The sequence below is a fragment of the Tenrec ecaudatus genome, chromosome 2 (assembly GCF_050624435.1).
Source record: "Tenrec ecaudatus isolate mTenEca1 chromosome 2, mTenEca1.hap1, whole genome shotgun sequence".
Taxonomy (NCBI): Eukaryota; Metazoa; Chordata; class Mammalia; order Afrosoricida; family Tenrecidae; genus Tenrec; species Tenrec ecaudatus.
Window position 1 is genome coordinate 32141155 of NC_134531.1, and position 19421 is coordinate 32160575.

Below are 19421 nucleotides of genomic sequence, written 5' to 3' on the forward strand. Positions count from 1 at the left end.
GAAGATCATGCAGGTGAGTGATTGCCTCTTTTCCCGATGAGTCTGAGGAAGGTAGTGGAAGATGCTGACAGAATATATGATTCAATTGTGAGTGATTGGTAACCATTTTGATTGTAGTTGTAAAAACTTGGAACTCTCATGAGGGGCTTGGTCAATGTGGCCAACCTGCTGGGTATACCATGAGTCATCTCACTGCGGGGAAGGGGGCTCGCTCTACCATTAAAAGAGAAGAGCACATCCCTTAGACCCCAAGATCCAGGGACAGAAATCGGGGACACCAGAGAGGCTGCAGAAGAGAAGCAGCAACAGAACCAAGAGCCAGAGCAGAAGAGGTAGCAGTGAGATTCCCGGTCCACAGAACGGGTGGTTTGAGAGGGGGACTCTCTTGCAAAGTTGGATGATCAGGAATTTAATTACAGAGATAGGTATAGAGACTAACACCACTTAGTCTCCCGGAATTTACTTATGGTGATGGGTTTCCTGGCCCAAAGAGCTAGAGTCAGGTACCTTCAGATTGTGGATGACAGAAGAGTAAATGCCCTGTGAGCATTTATCAGAGGGCTGAAGAAGCTTTGAAATATTAGCCTGAGCAGGGCAGGGGTCAAGGGGCAACGAGCCTGAATGGTCAAGGACCAGAGAGAGGGGTGCCTGGTCCAGACAGATGCAGTCTGGGAACCCCATGAAGTGAGCTGAACTTTGCCTCCAATACACACCTGTAGCAAATTGAAGGAACTGGTCTATATTTCTTGCTTTAAGTTGTCCAATATAAAGTGACACAGGAAAGCCATGTATTAACTATTTTCACACTCTGCTTAAATTTTTATAACACGTGTTAGTGTAGCAGGAATGATTCTGCATTTTTGAATGAGTATTATTAAAAGTTTTGCCCTATCATCAGCCCTCATTGTTTGTGTAAGTAGTGTCTAGTCACTTAAGATTGTTAATCTGTACAAGTCAACAATTCATATTTTTCCGTCTAAAAAGCTGGCCTATATATGTATAATTTCCTGTTCTTGACAGTGTTTTAAGTTCTATACCATTGACTAAACTAACGATACTATCAATAGACTTACTTTATGCCTCATGGGAATGATTCATAATGTTCTCCAGTAAAATGAAAATGATGTCTCTAAAATGAACCAGAGACATATGTAAGCCATAGACACATGAATGGATTTGGGGCTCACACTGAATCATAGCCCTCATCTAAGAACACTTACTTCTTTTGACACGGCCCTACTTGATATCTGTTCTTATGAAGAGATCACTAAAGATATGAGTGCCATAGCAAAGTGTGGTGAAGAAAGTAGATGGTGCCTGGCTACCAGAAAGAATCCTGTCTGGGGTCTAGAAGGCTTATCTGAAAACAAGCAGCCATCTAAGTGAGGCATTAACTAAGTCCACAGAGAAGAATCATATGAGCCCGTGTGATCCACGGATTGTGAATAATCGAATCCAGAGGTGGGAATGGTATCAGAATTTAAATTCTGAACATCCACTTTGCAGAAGGCTGTGAATGACAGGAGAAGCGCAAAATCTGTTAGCAGAGTCCACACATGGATTAGGCCTCTAGTGAATCCCGTCTGACCATAGTCCAGGGATGGGAAGAGACTTGCTGTCAGACAAGTGGATTAAGGCAGAGGTATTAAGGTTGAAAAGTAACAGTTTATCACCTGATTTCCCTTTGACCCACTTTGAACTTGTTCCAGTTTTCGGTGTTCTCTGCATTCTTCTCAATTGAGGTTTTCCTCTTGTTTTGTTTTGTCATTGTTGTTGGCATTTCTGTTTGTTGTTTTTGCTTTGTGTGTTTTTCTGTATAGGAAATCTAAAATAGGTTTATAAATATAGTAATATTATTAATAAGGACACAACAAGGGAGGTTGGGGGAGATGGGGAACTAACAACAACGACTATAAGAAAGAAGAAAAATTTCTATAACTGATTGTGGTGATGATAGCACAACTCTCCTTAATATAATTGATTTACAATATGTGAATTATATGCCTATAAAACCACAAAATTGTTAAACAATGAAAATACCACCCTCAGAAGTATCTGGACCCAAATGGAGAATATGTGGAGAAACGACAACTTTGCATTTTGATTTATTTTAAAATAAGGGTTTCTGTGGAAGCAGCAGTAAAAAGATCCAACAATGCTTTTCATTGTGTAGATCTACTGCACAAGACCTCTTTAAAATCGTAAAAAGCAACTAAGATACGCTTAACCCAAGCTGTGCTACTTTAGATCACTTCCTATGCTTGTGAAAAATTGAACATTAAATAGGAAAGAGAGAAGATTTGAAGTTTGCGAATGAGTGTGCTGGTGAAAGGATATCGACAGTACAATGGTTTGCCCCCAAAATCAACAAATCTGTCTTGGAAGACACACAGCCACAATTCTCTGTCTTGGGGATGCTATTGCCCACATCAAAATGGTGAGTGAGTCATCTTCAAGGGACTCAGATTAGGTTCCTTCCCTACATTCTTTGGGTTTAGGAAAGAAAAAGCTATCTGAAGGAACAGGACTGGGGCTGTTTGAGAGATGGTGCCAGGTTTCCCGACCAAAATTCTTAGAGAACAGTTGTCCCTTCTCTCTGGGGAGCTCTCCTTGCCTTCTCACTAAATCAGTTTTTCATTTTCTTAAAACGCCGTAACTGTGGTAACTCCATGTCTTCTGAGGTAAATTTACCAAGATTGCCCCTTTGAAATTCACCTCCTCCTTCCCAAACAAACAAAAAATCACCATAATTTTCTGAGCTGATCTCTCATCCTTGAATTTAACCAGTCTAGCGGATCCCCTTGGAAAGCCTTGTTTTGATTGGACCTTGCTTTCTGCATTTTATTGAAATGCCCAAGACTCACCCACAGTTACTTTTCATTCTAGAAATTGTCTTTATTCGCTTTGCTTTTGCTGAAAAGGCTGATAGAAACATCATCAGTGGGCAAGCTGATCCTTAGCACAATGCTCTTGGCATCCATCAAGCAGAGAGCGTGCTGAGATCAGTAAGTCCACTCACATGTAGAAATGCCAAACCATGCGATCTACCGAACCCTGCAGCTACTATGACAGTCCTGGTAATTCTGTGGTCATCTTCCACCAGTTTTTGAATTTCAGCCACATTCTTTGTTCATGAAGGTTGGCGGTCTTCACTCCCTTGGCTCAGCTACCTTAAAGTGTATTTTTGTGTGGGGGGCCGCATTCCTATAACCTTGTTGCAAAGGTTCCATGATTTTGGAAGATGTCCACTTGAGTTTTGCTAAAAATTTGCTATTAGCCCCGACCTCAAAACACTTTGATCCTATGGCACAAAAGAGGTATCACTTTTCTCAAGGCACTCTAACAAAACTAACAAATATGTTACGGAAAGACCTTGTCTGCAACCACCGACTGATCACAGGGACATGTCTAGAAACGTTTTATTTGGAAGAAGCCTGTGTCTGAGTCAAGTGGAACCTTAGTAGCAATATACTTCGACTTAACCTCGTAAATGCCACAGCACATCTTGCTCTTTGATCCAGTTCCATCCCTAACATCATCCCAGGTATCCTCCCATTTCTGGAACCTCAGGTTGTTCTGTGGTCCCCTCAATAAAACCTTTTTCTCGGGCAAAAAGCTCATATCTAAAATAAATCATATTATATTAGTAAAGTGGTGAGACATTTACTTTTTAAATGTAGCACACTCCTTCCATCTCTAGCAGAAATCCAAAGATGTTCAGATGCCCTCCACCCTCTCCAACGACAAGTGTACTAGAAGCCAGGGACTCTTTCGTGGTCTGTAGTTTCAATGATTGAAGCCTTGTCGTAAGATGTTGGAGACTTGGAACATCATCTTATGTAGCTGCTGTTAGTTGCTATGGAATCTATTTCAACTCATAGGAATCCCCAAGTGACCTAGTAGAACCACACTATTGGGGTGACTTGGCTAGGCTCTTATAGAAGCAGAGTGCAAAGTCTTTCTCCGACAGAGTCTCTCTGGGGGTTCTAAGCACCCACCTTTTCATTTAGCAGCTAGACACTTAACCATTTGTATCATCATGGCCCCTTCATTATCTTGCAGAAGCTCACACTGCCAGGTCTGTCTAAATAAGACAGGCTGGACGAACAATCTGGAGGAAAAACAACAGGACTGGCGGTTCCTGGGCGGGGGATGGGACAGGGGGAGATGTGGGGCAAGGAAGTGGTGTTAACAAACCCAGGGACAAGGGAATAACAATTGACCCAAATTGGTGGTGAGATGGGTGTGGGAAGCCTGGTAGGGCATGATCAAGGGTAATGTAACGAAGAGGTATAGCTGAAACCCAGGTGAGGACGGAGCATGATAGCGGGACAGGAGGAAAGTCAAGGGAAATAGAGGAAAGAGCTGGGAGGCAAGGGGCATTTATAGAGGTCTAGACAAAGACCTGTACATATGCAAATATATATATGAGGATGGGGAAATAGATCTATGTCCCTATATCTATAGGTTTAGTATTAAGGTGGCAGAAGGACATTGGGCCTCCACTCAAGCACTCCCTGAATGCAAGAATACTTTCTTCTATTAAATTGGCATTCTCTGATGCTCACCCTCCCGACACAACCGCTGAAGAAAAAGCAGCTGAATAAGCAAATGTGGTGAAGAAAGCTGATGGTGCCCGGTTTTCAAAACATATAGCGTCTGGGGTCTTAAAGACTTGAAGATTAAACAAGCAGCCATCTAGCTCAGAAGCAACAAAGTCCACGTGGAAGAACTCACCAGTCTGTGTGATCACGAGGTTCTGAAGGGATCAGTTATCAGGCATCGAAGAACAAAAAATTATATCGTTGGGTGCACACCTCCATGATACGATCGCTGAGGACAAATGGATGCATAAGAAACTGTGGCGAAGGAAGCTGATTGTGTCTGGCTATCAAAAGGTATAGCATCTGGGATCTTAAAGGCTTGAAGGTAAACAGACGTCCATCTAGCTCAGAAGCAACAAAGCCCACATGGAAGAAACACACCAGCCTGTGCGATCACGAGGTGTTAAAGGGATCAGATCTAAGGCATCATCAGAACAAAAAAATCTTACCATAGTGAATGAAGGGGGAAGTTCAAAGTGGAGACCCAAAGCCCATTTGTCGGCCACTGGAGTTCCCCTTGCAGAGGGGGCTAGGGGAAGAGATGAGTCAGTCAGGGTGCAATGTAGCACCAATGAAGAATACAACTTTCCTCTAGTTCCTAAATGCTTCCTCTCCCCCCACTCCTCCCCACTATCATGATCCAAATTCTACCTTGTAAGTCTGGTTAGACCAGAGAATGTACACTGGTGCAGAAAGGAGCTGGAGGCACCGGGAATGATGATCCCTTCAGGACCAGGGGTATGAGTGGCGATACTGGGAGGATAGAGGGAGAGTGGGTTGGTAAGAAGGAACGGATTACAAGGATTGACATGTGACCTCCTCCCTGGGGGACGGACAACAGAAAAAAAAAACAGAAAAGGGAGTGAAGGGAGATGTCGGACAGGGAAAGATATGACAAAATAGTAATTTATAAATTATCAAGGGCTCAGGAGGGAGGGAGGAACGGGGAGGGAGGGGGAAAAAGAGGACCTGATGCCAAGGGCTTAAGTGGAGAGCAAATGCTTTGAAAATGTTGAGGGCAATGAATGTACAGATGTGCTTTACACAATTGACGTATGTATGGATTGTGATAAGAGTTGTATGAGCTCCTAATAAAACGTTTTTCACTGCAAACTCACTGCCTTCAGGTTAATGACAACTCATAGTGAGTCTACAGGGCAGGGTAGGCCTGCCCCTGTGAGTTCCAAGAGTAGAACTCTGTGGAAGTAGAAAGCCCAGCCTTTTTCCCACTGGAGTGGCTGGTGGTTTTGAACTGCTGACCTTGAAGTTAGCAGGCCAACACATAACCACTATGCCACCAAGGCTCCATCAGCCCGGCAGAAGACCTGGGACTTTATTTCTCCACCCCTACTGCTAATCTGTTATATGACTTTTAACAAGTCACTTTGTGTCTTCTCTGGGCTTCAGACTCCTCTGTAATGACTCCGTGCTCTAATAGAGGATGTCTCATCACTCATTTCGAGCTCGGGATGAAATCTTTCAGAACACAGAATGAGAAAAAGTACAACTACTCTAAAAAGGTGTCAAGATGACCTTCTCCCACAGTAGTACTGGAGCAATTTAAAAATCATTCTACTATTTCATCTTTCAGGCTCTTCTCTGTTTATGCAGGCCATGATTCTGAGCCAGTTCCCTGCCGGCCACTGAGGAGGCAGCGTTCCAAGTGGGCAGCTACACCAGGGGCTCCATTGCCCGCCCCCACTACCTCCCACTGCGCCTGGCCGCCCTCCTTTATCAGCGAGCCTCTTCCTAAAGCAAACAAGCAAAGAAAGAAATCCCACAGAAGCTGAGTCCGACGTGAGGACTGGGGGAGCCGAGGGAATACTCAACTCCCTCCAGGCAAACTAAAACACACGCCAAGGAAGAGATAAGTGGAGGAGTAGGAAACCGAGACAATCCCCCAAGAATTACAACACTTGACCACTCAAGCCAGGCCACTGGGAGTCTGGCAAAACATCCTAGGCCAGCCCTGGAAGAAAAGACTTCACAGGGACCCATGCTACGGTTTCTGCTTTTGTTTCTCATGGTTGCCCTGGGGTCAACCTCTTCAGCTCCGTGTGTGGGAAGTGGCTGTGGCATTGTACCCAGCACACGTCCCTCCGGAGCTGAGCCCTGTGGGACCTCCGCACTCTGGGAAAGAGAGTTAAAGGACTGACTATAAATGGATAAATGTAGGTTTTTAAATACATCACAATAAAGTAGATGCCTCAATCTGACCCCCAGCTGAAAAGCAGGGGGTCTCGTCCAGTTGGAACTTCATCTAAGCAATAAATAAATGTTCAGTATAAATGTGTCCTGAAGAATACATATAAAAGGAAAAAATGTTGTTGCTGTTGGCTATCTGAAACGCCCCACTTCCATTGAGTTGATTCCTACTCATGGGGACCCGAGAGGTGCTGTCAGGTAAGGAGTGGGCTGTGGGCTGCTCAACACAGGTAGGGGCGTCAAGCTCACTTTCTCAGGAGAAAGATGAGGCCACCTGCTTCAGTGCTGACGGACAGCCTGGGAAAGGCGCACAGGGTCGAGTGTGTGTGTGTGTGTGTGTGTGTGTGTGTGTGTGTGTGTGTGTGTGTGTGTGTGTCGAGTGGGTTTCTGGAACTTTCATCTTACTGGCGCCTGTATTGTTGCTCTCCTTGGTAACCCTGCTCTTTAAGAACGAAAACCTGTTCCAGCCAATCTGCCCCCTGAGACTGGCCTTTACAAGATGCAAGACCCTTCTACTCCCTCCCAGGTGATAAAACTTCAGTCTTGGAAGCTGTTAAATACCTTCAAACTGCCAAATATCATTCATGGAGTGTGATGCATGAGAAGGGTCGAGCAGGGTGACCACATGGGCGTGGAAGCATGAGGTGGGGGGTCCATGTTAAGGAAACTCATTGTGTTGTGAACTCAGTCTTCCCTACCGCCTACAGAACACATTCTCACCGTTGTAAGATTGCTTCTGTAGATTGTGACCCCAAAACCACATATGTAGCTATCGCAACATATATAGATGCCTCATATGGGTGAATGTGCCCTTGTTGGACATAGTATGAGTTTATATTGGATTGAGTGGATCCTAGACCACATTTTGTCTGAGGAGCATCTTGGAAAAAGTGAAAATGGTCACAGAGTTGTCTCTGTGCACACTGCAGGAAAATGCCATGTGAAGATGAGTCCACATGCTCAGGACACCCAGACTTGCCGGCACCTCCAGAAATCTTCAAGAGAGCTAAATGGACCGTCTTTGAAACTAATATCTGAAATTCAGACCCCTAAGCTCCATAACTGGTAAGGCTGCTAATTCCTGTGGTTTCGACCCACCTCTTTGAGGGATTTTTTTCTGTCACAACAGCACTAAGAAATTAAACCTTCATTCAAGCATTTATATAATTCCTAGGCAAGGACTTTAGGAATATAGCAAGACAGGAAAAATTGCTTAAAAAAAAAAAGGAGTTCGCTAGCATATAGGCCTTAGCTAGATGCTAGATTGCATAAGATAACACCAGAAAAGTAATTAATCTTCAGTACAAAGTAATTAAAGTTATATCTATAAAAGAAACAAGAAAACAAAATCCTAAATACCCAGTAACTTACTCAGGCCTCAAAGGATTCAAACTGGCTTTCTGTGAGGACTACTTGGCCTGTGCCATCCCACTCCTGCCATGAAGATTAGTCTCCCAACCTTTTCATTTCCATCTCTTCCCAAGTTCAGCTCCCAGAACCATGTTTGTGAAAAGCGATGGTTAAGTCAAGGGCGAGGGTGAGAATTCAGTCAGAGCAATTAGAATATGAAATGAATAAGGCCACCGTGTCCCCTCTGCCCCCATCCAGAAAGCAAACAAACACTCAAACTAAACACAACCAACCACCCAAAAAAGCCAAATTCCACAGGGAATGGATCTCAGCACATAAACACACTACAGGACAGAAAAGACCTGTCCCATCACCGTAAGGTTTCCAGGGCTGTAAATCTTCACGGAAGCAGACTGCCATGTCATTGATGGTTACATATTTGCTTTACACGCAGAGAAAAATGAATGAACCCTTATTTGTGGGCTTACTCCATGATGATTTGGGAGTGATTATGCCAGATAGTTCCTGACAGAGAGGGAAGGCTAATTTGCCACCCAGTGTTGGCGAGGCCTACTGAAAACTGGATTCTAAGAGAGCGATTGTAAAAGAAAACCCAATCAGAACAATCCCATGTGTTTCCAGCCCCACTCAGCAGGTAGTTTCCAGAATCAACAACGGGCTACAGTTTCAAAACCTGAAATTCAAGCCAAACATTTGCAGAACATTCAAGTGCCTCCACAGATAGACACTCAAGGAATACATTTTGAAATATTAGTTTGCCTTTCCTAGAACTCCATGTGTCTCGGAGTCGATTGTTCATTAGTGAAGGTCACCATGTAGAAGCTAGACTGCAAAGGGGAAGGAAACAGTTCTTTGGATGCCACTCAATCTCCACGGTCACAGCCCCCTGAGCCTCAGCCAGGCAAGTCTCCCAGGACTCCATTATTACCTCCAAAGTTCCTCCCTGAAGTGTTAACAGCCGCGTGTTGTTGTTTTCGCTTCCTGTGCCCCCCAAAATGCATAGTGAGATAAATCTTCAAATATCCATTTCCGCATTGAGCCATGTCGCTGTCACAATGGAAGTGTTTGGCTAGCAGCTATTCTTAGTCACTTCCTTGTGCGGTGACTCGCCATCTATTTCTGGCAGGAGCAAGGAAACCCACCAGCCACTTCCTGGCAATCGTCTTGTGCTTCCATGATAATCTGACCTTCAGAAACAGGGATGGAGACACTGAAGTAAGAGAGAGGGTGAGAGACCTAGGCGGTGAGAACGCTGAGTACCCTTTCTCGTGTAACACCCTCACCCCATTTTTCTGTAGGAGAAGCCATTTGATAGTTGTTCCCCTTCATTAGAAGAGGGAACAGCCCCCAATACAGAAATTTTTTTTCAAAACTATGTATTTAAATTTTATTTTTTTACAAAAAAAAATCTTATCACCTGCAAAGTACTCTCCATTTAATACACTTAATACATTTGTCAAATCTGTGACTCCACGCTTGGAACCATTTTTCAAACTCATCTGTTTGGATGGCTGACAGCCCCTCCCTTGACTTTTTCTTCAGCTCCCTGCATCATCATATCTCTGTCCTTTCATGTCCTGCTTCATTCATGGAAACAGAAAGAAGTTGCATAAAGTGAAGTCAGGTGTGTCAGGTGTGAGGGGCAAGAGAGGCATGCTGTATTTTACCAAACGGGCGCACTGAGGGGCCTGCATTGTCGTGGTTGCCACACCAGTTTCCTGTCTGCCACAAATCATGCCTTTTAGTCACACACTGTTAGGATATCTTTTCAGAACCTCTCAGTAGAAAGCCTGATGAACAGTCTGACCTAGGAGAACAAAATGCAAAGGCACCACAAGTTAACATTTTCATCCTGCCGGGAAGCTGAGGGAGGTTCACAATGAGGTTTTTCATCATTCGACATTTCACCTTTTGGGAAACGAGAAAACCGCTTCTACACTTGTGTTTTTCCCATACCGCTGTCCTCGTAAGCTGTGTTCAACTTCACAATAATTTCTTCAGCATGTTTCCTGAGCAGGAAACAAAATTTCACAGCTGCACGCTGTTCTCTTAAATTGGCTTTTATCCGGGTTTGGGGGGAGTGCCTCCTCATTTCCCTTCCTTCACAACAAACCTGCCCTTTTTAGAATAAAGGGAAAGTTTAGAGTACAAGGCACTTAAAACCTTTAACATTCAAATAAAGTGAATGGGCATTTTTGGCTCCAAATTGGAAAATCAACTCTTAAAAATAAATTTAAGGTAATCATAAATATTTGAATGTAGACTAGTATTAAATTATTGTATATTATAATATTAAATGATTTTATTATATTGTTTTGTGTATATTATTTATATTATAATATAGAATTATATTGTTTATTTATATTATAATATTCAGGTTGTTAATTTTGTGATGTGTGGCATAACTGTCATTAAGTTAACATTGTCCTGTTTTGGAAGTCAGCTAGAGTATTTAATGGGGAAATGCATGCTAGCTCCTTGCGATAGTATTTTTGAAAATTTTATAATACTTTTCCTTTTATTAAAAAAAGAGGTAAAATGAGAATGCAAAAAATGTTGAGTGGTTGTTGATACAAATTGAAATTGCTTAGTATGGCTCTTCTATCCATAGTTTTGGCAACTCCTACCCTGTAAATGGATAGGAAAATATAAATAAGTAGAACATATAAATAGAGGATCAGGTGGGCTATTCTGCTGAGTATAAAAGTGAGCCATATCAGAAGCAGGAAGAAGAATCCTGTGAGCATCAAGAAAGAAGAGACAATGCATCGCTGAGCATGTGTGAGATCCCTGCCTTAAGGCCTGAAAGTAGCAGAGGCAACAGAGGCTACAACATCAACTCTATGAAACAGAGCATAGAGGTAGACCTGAGGCCATGAGACAGAGCGGTGGATTTCCTGGATCACAGAATGAGGCAGAGGCCAGGTGACAAGAAACCAAGGGCCAGAGAGATAGGTGACTGCCAGCGTGGTCGAATAGAAGTGATGTGCACAAAGACCTGTATTCTTAATGGTCTCTGATCCTGTGTTGTAACCCATTAATTTCCCTAATAAATCCTCATAATCATGAGTGTTGTCTGTGAGTTTTGGGTAGCCATTGTACTAAAATATCAAACACAGAAGTTAACTTCTGTGGGAGGAATAATTGGTACCAGAATAGAATAAAAGAAGGATGGAGATATAACCTCATAGAAATCAGCCTTAGACAGATAAGAAGTTGGTTTCCCCTCCCCTTGTGTAGCTGGAAGTCAGATGTGCCTCCACTCCACTTGCTTATCTGCCTTGTTAAAGCTGCGTGGTGATGTTAGCTGAACTCTCAGTTTTCTGTTTCTAAGTAAAAAGTGTTTTTTAAACCAACACCTGCTTCTATCACTTTCTATATTCTGGAATTGTTTGTGTAGAATTGGTGACAGTTCTTCTCTGAATACTTGGTAGAATTCTGTGAAGCCATCTAGTTCTCGGTGTTTGTTTGTTGTTTCCATTTGGGCATTCCTTGATGACCTTGTGTGTTTCTTCTTTTACTATGGGTCTGTCAAGTTTTTAATGCCCATCTGCATTAATTTGGGTAGAGGGTGTGTTTCTAGGTATTTGTGCATGTCATCTGGATTATAGAGTTTGTTGGAATACAGTATTTCCTAACACCTTATTATCATTCTATTTCATTGGGATCTGTGTGGTGCCCTCGTTTTCATCTCTAATTCTAGATATTTTTAGCCAGTCTTTCTTTTCCTTTGTTAAGTGTGCAAGTGGCTTTTCAATTGTGCTGGTCCCTTCAAAGAGCCAACTTTTTATTTTGTTGATTTTTCCCATGTTTTTTGTTTTCCAGTTCATTCATTTCTGCACTAATTTTTATGACTTCTTTTCTTCTATTCTTGGAGCATGTATGCTGTTGACTGTTCTAATTGTTGGAGATTGTGTTCGACTAGACAAACAAATCCAAGGACACTCATGTGTGTAAGAGAGAGCTTGATATCAAAAAGCAATTTTATATTGAGAAAACATTCCAGCCTACTCCGGATCAAGTCCTTGGGTCTCATATTAGCTCATATGTCAGAAACTAGTCCATAAATTTTTCTTCAGACTCACGCAGCACATACAATGATGCTGAATGCAGGAAGATCACAAGCCAGTGGGTAAAATGTCTTGTGGATCCAATGTCAATGGAAGCATCTCAGCACTGGCACGGGTCTCCACATGACTTCAGTTCTGAGTGTGGCTCTTCAACAGGAAGGTGAAGTAGAGGGAGAGTCTCTGGCAGGTCTCAGCCATTATCTATCTGTCTAGTCAACAGGAAGACCAAGGCAAAGAGACAGAGGAAGTGTGCAGAATCCTTCTGAGAAGGTCATGCCTACCAGGAGGCAGCATCAAGCTGTGGCCTAAGTGACAGGCTAGACTCCACACCTTCCCTCTTAATATCCTCAAGTTGACATGAGATGCTAACATGTTGAAAATTATTTTCTCATCCTTTTCATCTGTGCATTAAGTTCTACAAACTGTCCTCTGATAACTGGTTTTGCTGTGTCTCAGAGGTTTTGTTATGAGTGTTTTCACTCTCATTTGTGTCTAGGAACCTCCTAATTTCATCTTATATTTGGGCTAATACCCAGTCTTTGTTAAGTAGTGTGTTCTTGAGTCTCCATGTATTTGTCTTAATGTTTTTATTCTTTCTGCTACTAATTTCCAGTTTAAAAGGCGCTATGATCTGAGAAGATGGTTTGGATGATCGCTATGTATTTGAACTTCTTAAGGCTTGCTTTATGACCTTGTGGTCTGTCTTAGAATATGTGTCATGTGTATTAGAAAAGAACATGTATATTTTGCTGTTGGTTGGAGAACTCTGTAAATATCTAGGAGGTTATATTATTTAGCTCTTGAGTTTCCTGCCAGTTGATCCTTGAGAGTTATGTATTGAAGCACCCTATTGTTATGGCCCATTAGCGATTATTCTTTTCATCTCTGTAAGGATTTGATTGATAGATTCTGGGGGTCCTTTGTTGGGCACATATATGTCTATTATGACTCTGTGTCCTTGGGCTTTTGATCCTTTGTTCATTGTGCAATGCTTATTCTTGTCTCTCATTATGTCATTTACTTTTAGTCTATTTTGTCATAGCTTCATATTGCCACTCGTTTTTTGTGTTTTTTTTGTGGGGGGGGGTGTTGTTGCCATTGGCTTGGTAAATTTTCATAATCACTTGATTGTCAGTCTGTTTTGGTCAGTGAGTTTGAGGTGAGCTCTTTAAGGCAGCAGATCGATTGGTCTTATTCCCTCATCCAGTATGCTACCCTTTCTCTTTTGATTGGTGCATTTAGTATGTTGACATTTAGTGTTATTTATTCTAATTGTAGGTTAGTTGCTGTCATATTGTGTTATTTGTGTTTGGTAGTTTATTCGTGTCTTCATTTCCCCTCTAGATCTAGATTGGTTTGAGTATTATTTCCAATGTATTGACTTCTGGATGGTGTTACACACTGTGGTGGTCTCATGTTTGTGTGCTACAGCTTGCTTTTCTGACCATAGAATTCTGGTTAATAGTTTTTAATGCTGGTTTTTATAAATTCTCTAAATATTTCCTTGTTTGAGAATACTTTTATATCTCCTTTATATTTGCTGGATAACTGCTGAATATAGGATTCCTGATTGGCAAATATTGTTTTTCAAACTTTGGAATTTGTTGCTCAATTTTCTTCTTTTGTGCATGGTTTCTGCTGAGAAGTCTAAGCTTATTCTTATCTGTTTACCATTGTAGGTGACTGTTTTTCTCTCTAGCTGCTCCCCAGATTCTGCCCTTTTCCTTGAAGTCAGATAATGTAACTTCTGTATGTCCCGATGCTTTGCTTTCACTGGGGATAGGGGAGTCTAACCTATTTTGTGTTCTCTCTGCTTCCAGGACAGTTGTGATCTTCTCCTTTATGATGTTGGGGAAATTCTTCCATGAGACTTTCTTCAGGTCCTTTGCTTTTGTGTGTGTTTCTCTCATTTACTGAAGTCTGTGTGGTTGGCTTTCAGTTCACTGATTCGATTTTCCTTTTATTCCTTTCTATTGTTCAGTTCTTGATCTTTTTCCCCCCTGCTATATCATTGTTTAGCTTCTGGGTTTCTTTTGGGTAAGAGGTTTCTAGTATATCAATTTCTTCCTTTGTTTTCGAGATTGGACCCCAGATCTCTAGTGTCTTGCAGAAATAGTGGAATAGTATCAGGATTCTGCTCAATGCCACACTATCCTCACTTCACACAGAGATCCAAGGGTGGAAATAGGCAGTAGGAATGGAGGCCCAAGGACAATGGCTGCTTCTAATCAGGGCATGTCAGGAGGTGCTAAGCAAGTCACTGAGTTGTTATACAAGTTCTGGGTCCTCCGGAGGAAAGAGTTTTGATTTTTTTGATTTTGCTTTTTTTATAAAAAATGGTCTTGAGCACCCAGAGTTTAGGTTGTGCATCTGATTTACCAGGGCACAGATGTCTACCTGTTAGATTGTGGGTAAGACTGATTGAGCTCACTGTGAGGTTCTATCTAGCAGCCATTATTGAATGCTTACAGGGAGGGAAGGGTGGACAGGGTGATAGTGGGGAGATGGAGATTCTGTGCCACCCAAAATGAAGACTGGCCAACACACAGTCTTCTCAGGGGGTCAGGGAGGAATGGAGGAAGGGGACATTAGGTAAGATTTGGGGGGTTACTAATTGGGGGACTGTCAGAAGAGGTAGGGTTACTCACACTGGGTCACTGAGTTTGGGAAAAGGGCGCTGCAGAACCTGGCTGCAGTGCAGAGCTCTGTGGTCTTCTAGGGCTTGAGATATTTCAGGTTGACTGACTAGAGAAACAAATCCAGAGACACTCATATATGTATTAGATAGAGCTATATCAAAGAGTAATTGTGTATCAAGAAAACATCCCAGCCCAGTTCATATCAAGTTCATGTCTAGTAGCCCATAAGTCTGATACTAGTCCATACCTATCATTCACGCAGGACATGCAATGATGTAAAATGCAGGAAGACCACAGGCCAGGGGTGAAATATCTCCAGGGTTCTCTCAGGTGTCAGTGTGGCTTCAGGTGGCTTGTCAACAGGAAGGTGAAGTGGAAAGGGGCTGTGATCAGCTTCCAGGGAGAGAGAAAGTGCCCAGAATCCACATGAGAAGGTCATGCCCGCAAGGAGTCATCATCAGGCTGGACCTGATTGACAGGCTAGATTCCACTCCTATAGTTATTTATCAAGTTTGCATGTAATTATGTAACTATCCCGGGGTTAAAAAGGACTTTTTGTTTGAAGGCAAGGTAAATCCAGAATATTCCTGGAGCACGAAGAATTCAGGTCATACTTCTGATCTTCCAGAATGTAGGTCCCACTTGGTGCCTAGCTGGGGCAGAGAGAGTTCTGGTAAGAGACACTATCTGGCCTCCATTTTCCACTCTCCTGGGTTGTGTTTCTTTGGATAGTTATAGATATGGGTCTCTTCCTGTCAGTTGACCAAGTAGCTGTGTTCTAAATTTCTTGACAAGGCCAATGTATGTTTCCAGTGCTTCATTAGATTGTTGAGATATTTCAATTGTTATTCCATCAATTCCTGGAACATTGTGTGCAGTTAATGCATTCAATGAAACTTGAACTTCTCCCTTAAATATCACTGAATCATATTCATAGTCTAGTTTCTTAAATGGTTAAATATCAACTAGTTCTTTTGGGTAAAGTGACTGTATTCTTTCTAATTCTTTCTAACTTCGTTTCATGCTCCCTACATCATTATCTTGATATAAACTTTCAATATTGCAAGTTGAGGCTTGAATTTTTTCTTCAGTTCTTTTCATTTAAAGATGCTGAGCATCTTCCTCTCTTTTGATTTTCTAATTCTATGTCTTGGCATGTTTCATTATAATATTTTACATTGTTTGTAATTTTCATCTCATTTCTTCCATTTGCCTTAGTTAGTTTATGATTAAAAGTAATTTCCAGAGTCTCATCTGACATTCACTTTTATCTTTGTTTTCTTTCCTGTTTTTTCAATGACCTTTTTCTTTCTTCAAGAATTATGTTTCTGATGTCATCCTACATATTATGAGGTCTTCTTTCATTAGTGTTTAATGCATCAAATCTCTTCTTGGTATGTCCTCAAAATTCAAATGAGATATGCTCAGGGTTCTAGGTTGTCTCTCCTAGACTTGTAGTTTTCCTAGGTCCAGCTGAATTTATATATGAGCAATTGATGGTCTGTTCTATAGCCCACCTCTAGACTGGTTTTAGCTGTTGATAATGAGTTTCTCCAGGATCTCTTCCCATAACTTTCAATTTGATTTCTATGTATTTCATCTGGAGAAATACATGTGCATAGTCACTGTTTGTTTCTTGTTGAAAAAAGGTATTTACTATGGGAAAAATTCTATCATGCGATTTCTAGCTTTGTTTCTGACACAAAGACCATATTTCCAACTACCGCTCCTCTCTCTCTCTCTCTCTCTCTCTCTCTCTCTCTCTCTCTCTCTCTCTCTCTCTCAAACACACACACACACAAGTTTTTAATTCCAATTACCAGTAATTATCATTTCATCTTGATTGCATATTTGATCAATTTCTGATGAAGAAGTTGAATTCTCCAATTTCTTCAGTACTAGCTTACCTTGTGCAAAAATTTGAATAGACATTATCTTAACACAGACAGAATTGCTGACCTTTATCAAGGAAGAACTCAGCTGTCTTTGGGAACTGCCAAGGAAGGTCTAGGCTGTGCCATTCCCACCCCTCGCAAGAAAGTACCCAGTTATGCCTGCAACACAGCAAGGAAGGTCATGGGCTTCCCTGCAAGATGGGCTCCAACTATTTTCACCATCCAGTAAGTTAAGGTCGAGCTATCCCTCCTCCCTGGCAGAGAAGGGCTCACTCATGACCACCTGGAAAAGGAGACCCTGAATCTCAGTCAAGGAAGGGCTTGGCTGTCCTTGGGATATGGCAAGGTAAGACTCTATTTCCCATGTGACCTAAAAAGGAAGGCCAAGTGGACCCAGCTTCCAGGCAAGGAAGGCCATGGTGCCCCAGGCCCCCAGCAAGGAAGGTTCCAGCCATCATAGCAACTCAGCAATGATAACCCCACTCATCTCCACATTCCCCCAAGAAAGAGTATGGCTCTCCCCAAAACCAGGTAACAGAGGTCACAGATGTCCCAGCACAACCTAGTAGTCCACCCCAAACTAATAGCTGTACCACGATGCCATGGAAACAGAAAGCTATCAGAATACACAGAAAAAAATTTTTAAGTAAGTAGCTTGAACAAAATATTATGAGATGTGTTTCATTTTAAGGAATAAAAGAAATTTTAGTGGTAAAATTTAAAAAAACAGAGAAAACAATTGCAAACAACTGAACAACAATCACACCCAAAGGACTGCACTTATAAAGAGGCCCAAGTACACCAGATACAGAATTCTAGAGCCTGATGTTAATGGATGGAGGAAAAAATGGAAAAACTAAAAAACATACCAAATAGTTCTCCAAAAAATAAACAATAAGATATCATATTTGGACAGTGTGATAAAAGATTAATAATAGAACCAAATAAAAGGAAAACAAAATGCGTAAACTCAAAAACAATTTTCCGGAATTTAACAGAGGAATCAATAAATAAAAATTAAGAAATCTGAAGAAAACCTACGAATGATGGGGATGTCATGAACAGGAACAACTTGCATTTCATTGGGGTACTGGGACAGGAAGAAACCAAATACATGCATAAAAAGTAGTACAAGAAATCTTGGAGGAGAACTAAAACACCATAAAGAATGAGAAAGTAACTATACAAGAAACTCAGAGAACCTCAAACAGGAGAGACCTGAAAAGAAAAACATTCTGATATATTTTAGCCAAACCCTCCAATATCAAAGAAAAGGAGGAAATCTTGAGAGGACCTTGTGAGGAAAAAAAAAAAGATTGTGTGGACCTCTCCACAGATACCATCCAGGCAAGAAGACAATAGAGTTGCCTATATAAAAAACTCTGAAAGAAAGAAATCTGCCAACCAAGAATCCTATGTCAAGCAAAACTCTTTCTCAAATATGAGGGGAGGAAAAAAGGATATTTCCAGACAATAAAATTAAAGGAATTCGTCAAAATAAGACCAGCCCTACAAATAATATTAAGGGAATCAGTATGAACAGAGACTCAACAACAACATCAGCACCCTGAGAGAAGCACACAAGAACACCACCACCGTGAAACCACTGCAATGAAAGCTACACTCAGAGCATCAGAATTAGAGGAAGAAAGACAGAAATAAAACTGGGAAAAAAATAAAGAAAGAAAAGCAAAGCAAATACAAACACAGCAGAATGACAGCAACAAACTGGCATATATCAATAATGACGGTAAATGTCAATATGCTAAATGCACCAATCAATAGACAGAGTAGCCAACTAGAAAGAATCTATACTGCCTATAAGAGTCACACCTAAAACTCAAAGATAAAAATAGATGAAAAATGAAAGGAGGAAGAAAAATTTCCCAAACCAATGGGATCCATAAAAAAGCAAGAGTGTCCACATTAATCTCTGAGAAAATAAACTTCAAGGCAAAAAACATCATGAGACAAAAAAGGGGAGCACTATATAATGATTAAAGGAGCAGTAGAATAAGAAGACATAACCATATTAAACATATACACTCCTAATGAAAGACCCTTGAAATGCATTAATCAAACTTTCACAGAGATACAGAGAGAAATTGATAGTTTGGCAATGATAGTAGAAGACACCATTCTCAAGTAAAGACAGGTCATCAGGAAAGGAAAATCAATAAAGAACAGAAGAACTAAATAACACAATTAAGAACTCAATCTCCTAGAGCTAGACAGAGCCCTCCACTGGCCAATAACAGAATAGATACATTTTCTCCAGTGGGCATGGAACATTCTCCACATAGCAAATCTTAGGAATGGACCACATAGCAAGTCTTAGTAAAGTTAAGAACATTATTATTCTAGAACTCATTTTTCAGACCACGACACTCTAAAACTAGAAATCAACAATAGAAAAAACAAGAGGGGAAAATTAATTGAATAGAAATTGATTAGCATACTACTTAAAAATATGGGGTAAGATCAAATAAGGGATGAAATTTAAAATTTTCTTGAAACAATTGAGAACAAGGACACAACAAATCAAAAAAATGGTAAAGTACAAAAACAGTTATCAGAGGGTAATTTGTAGCAATCAATGCACATATGAAAAAAGAGGAGAAAACTAAAATGAATGTT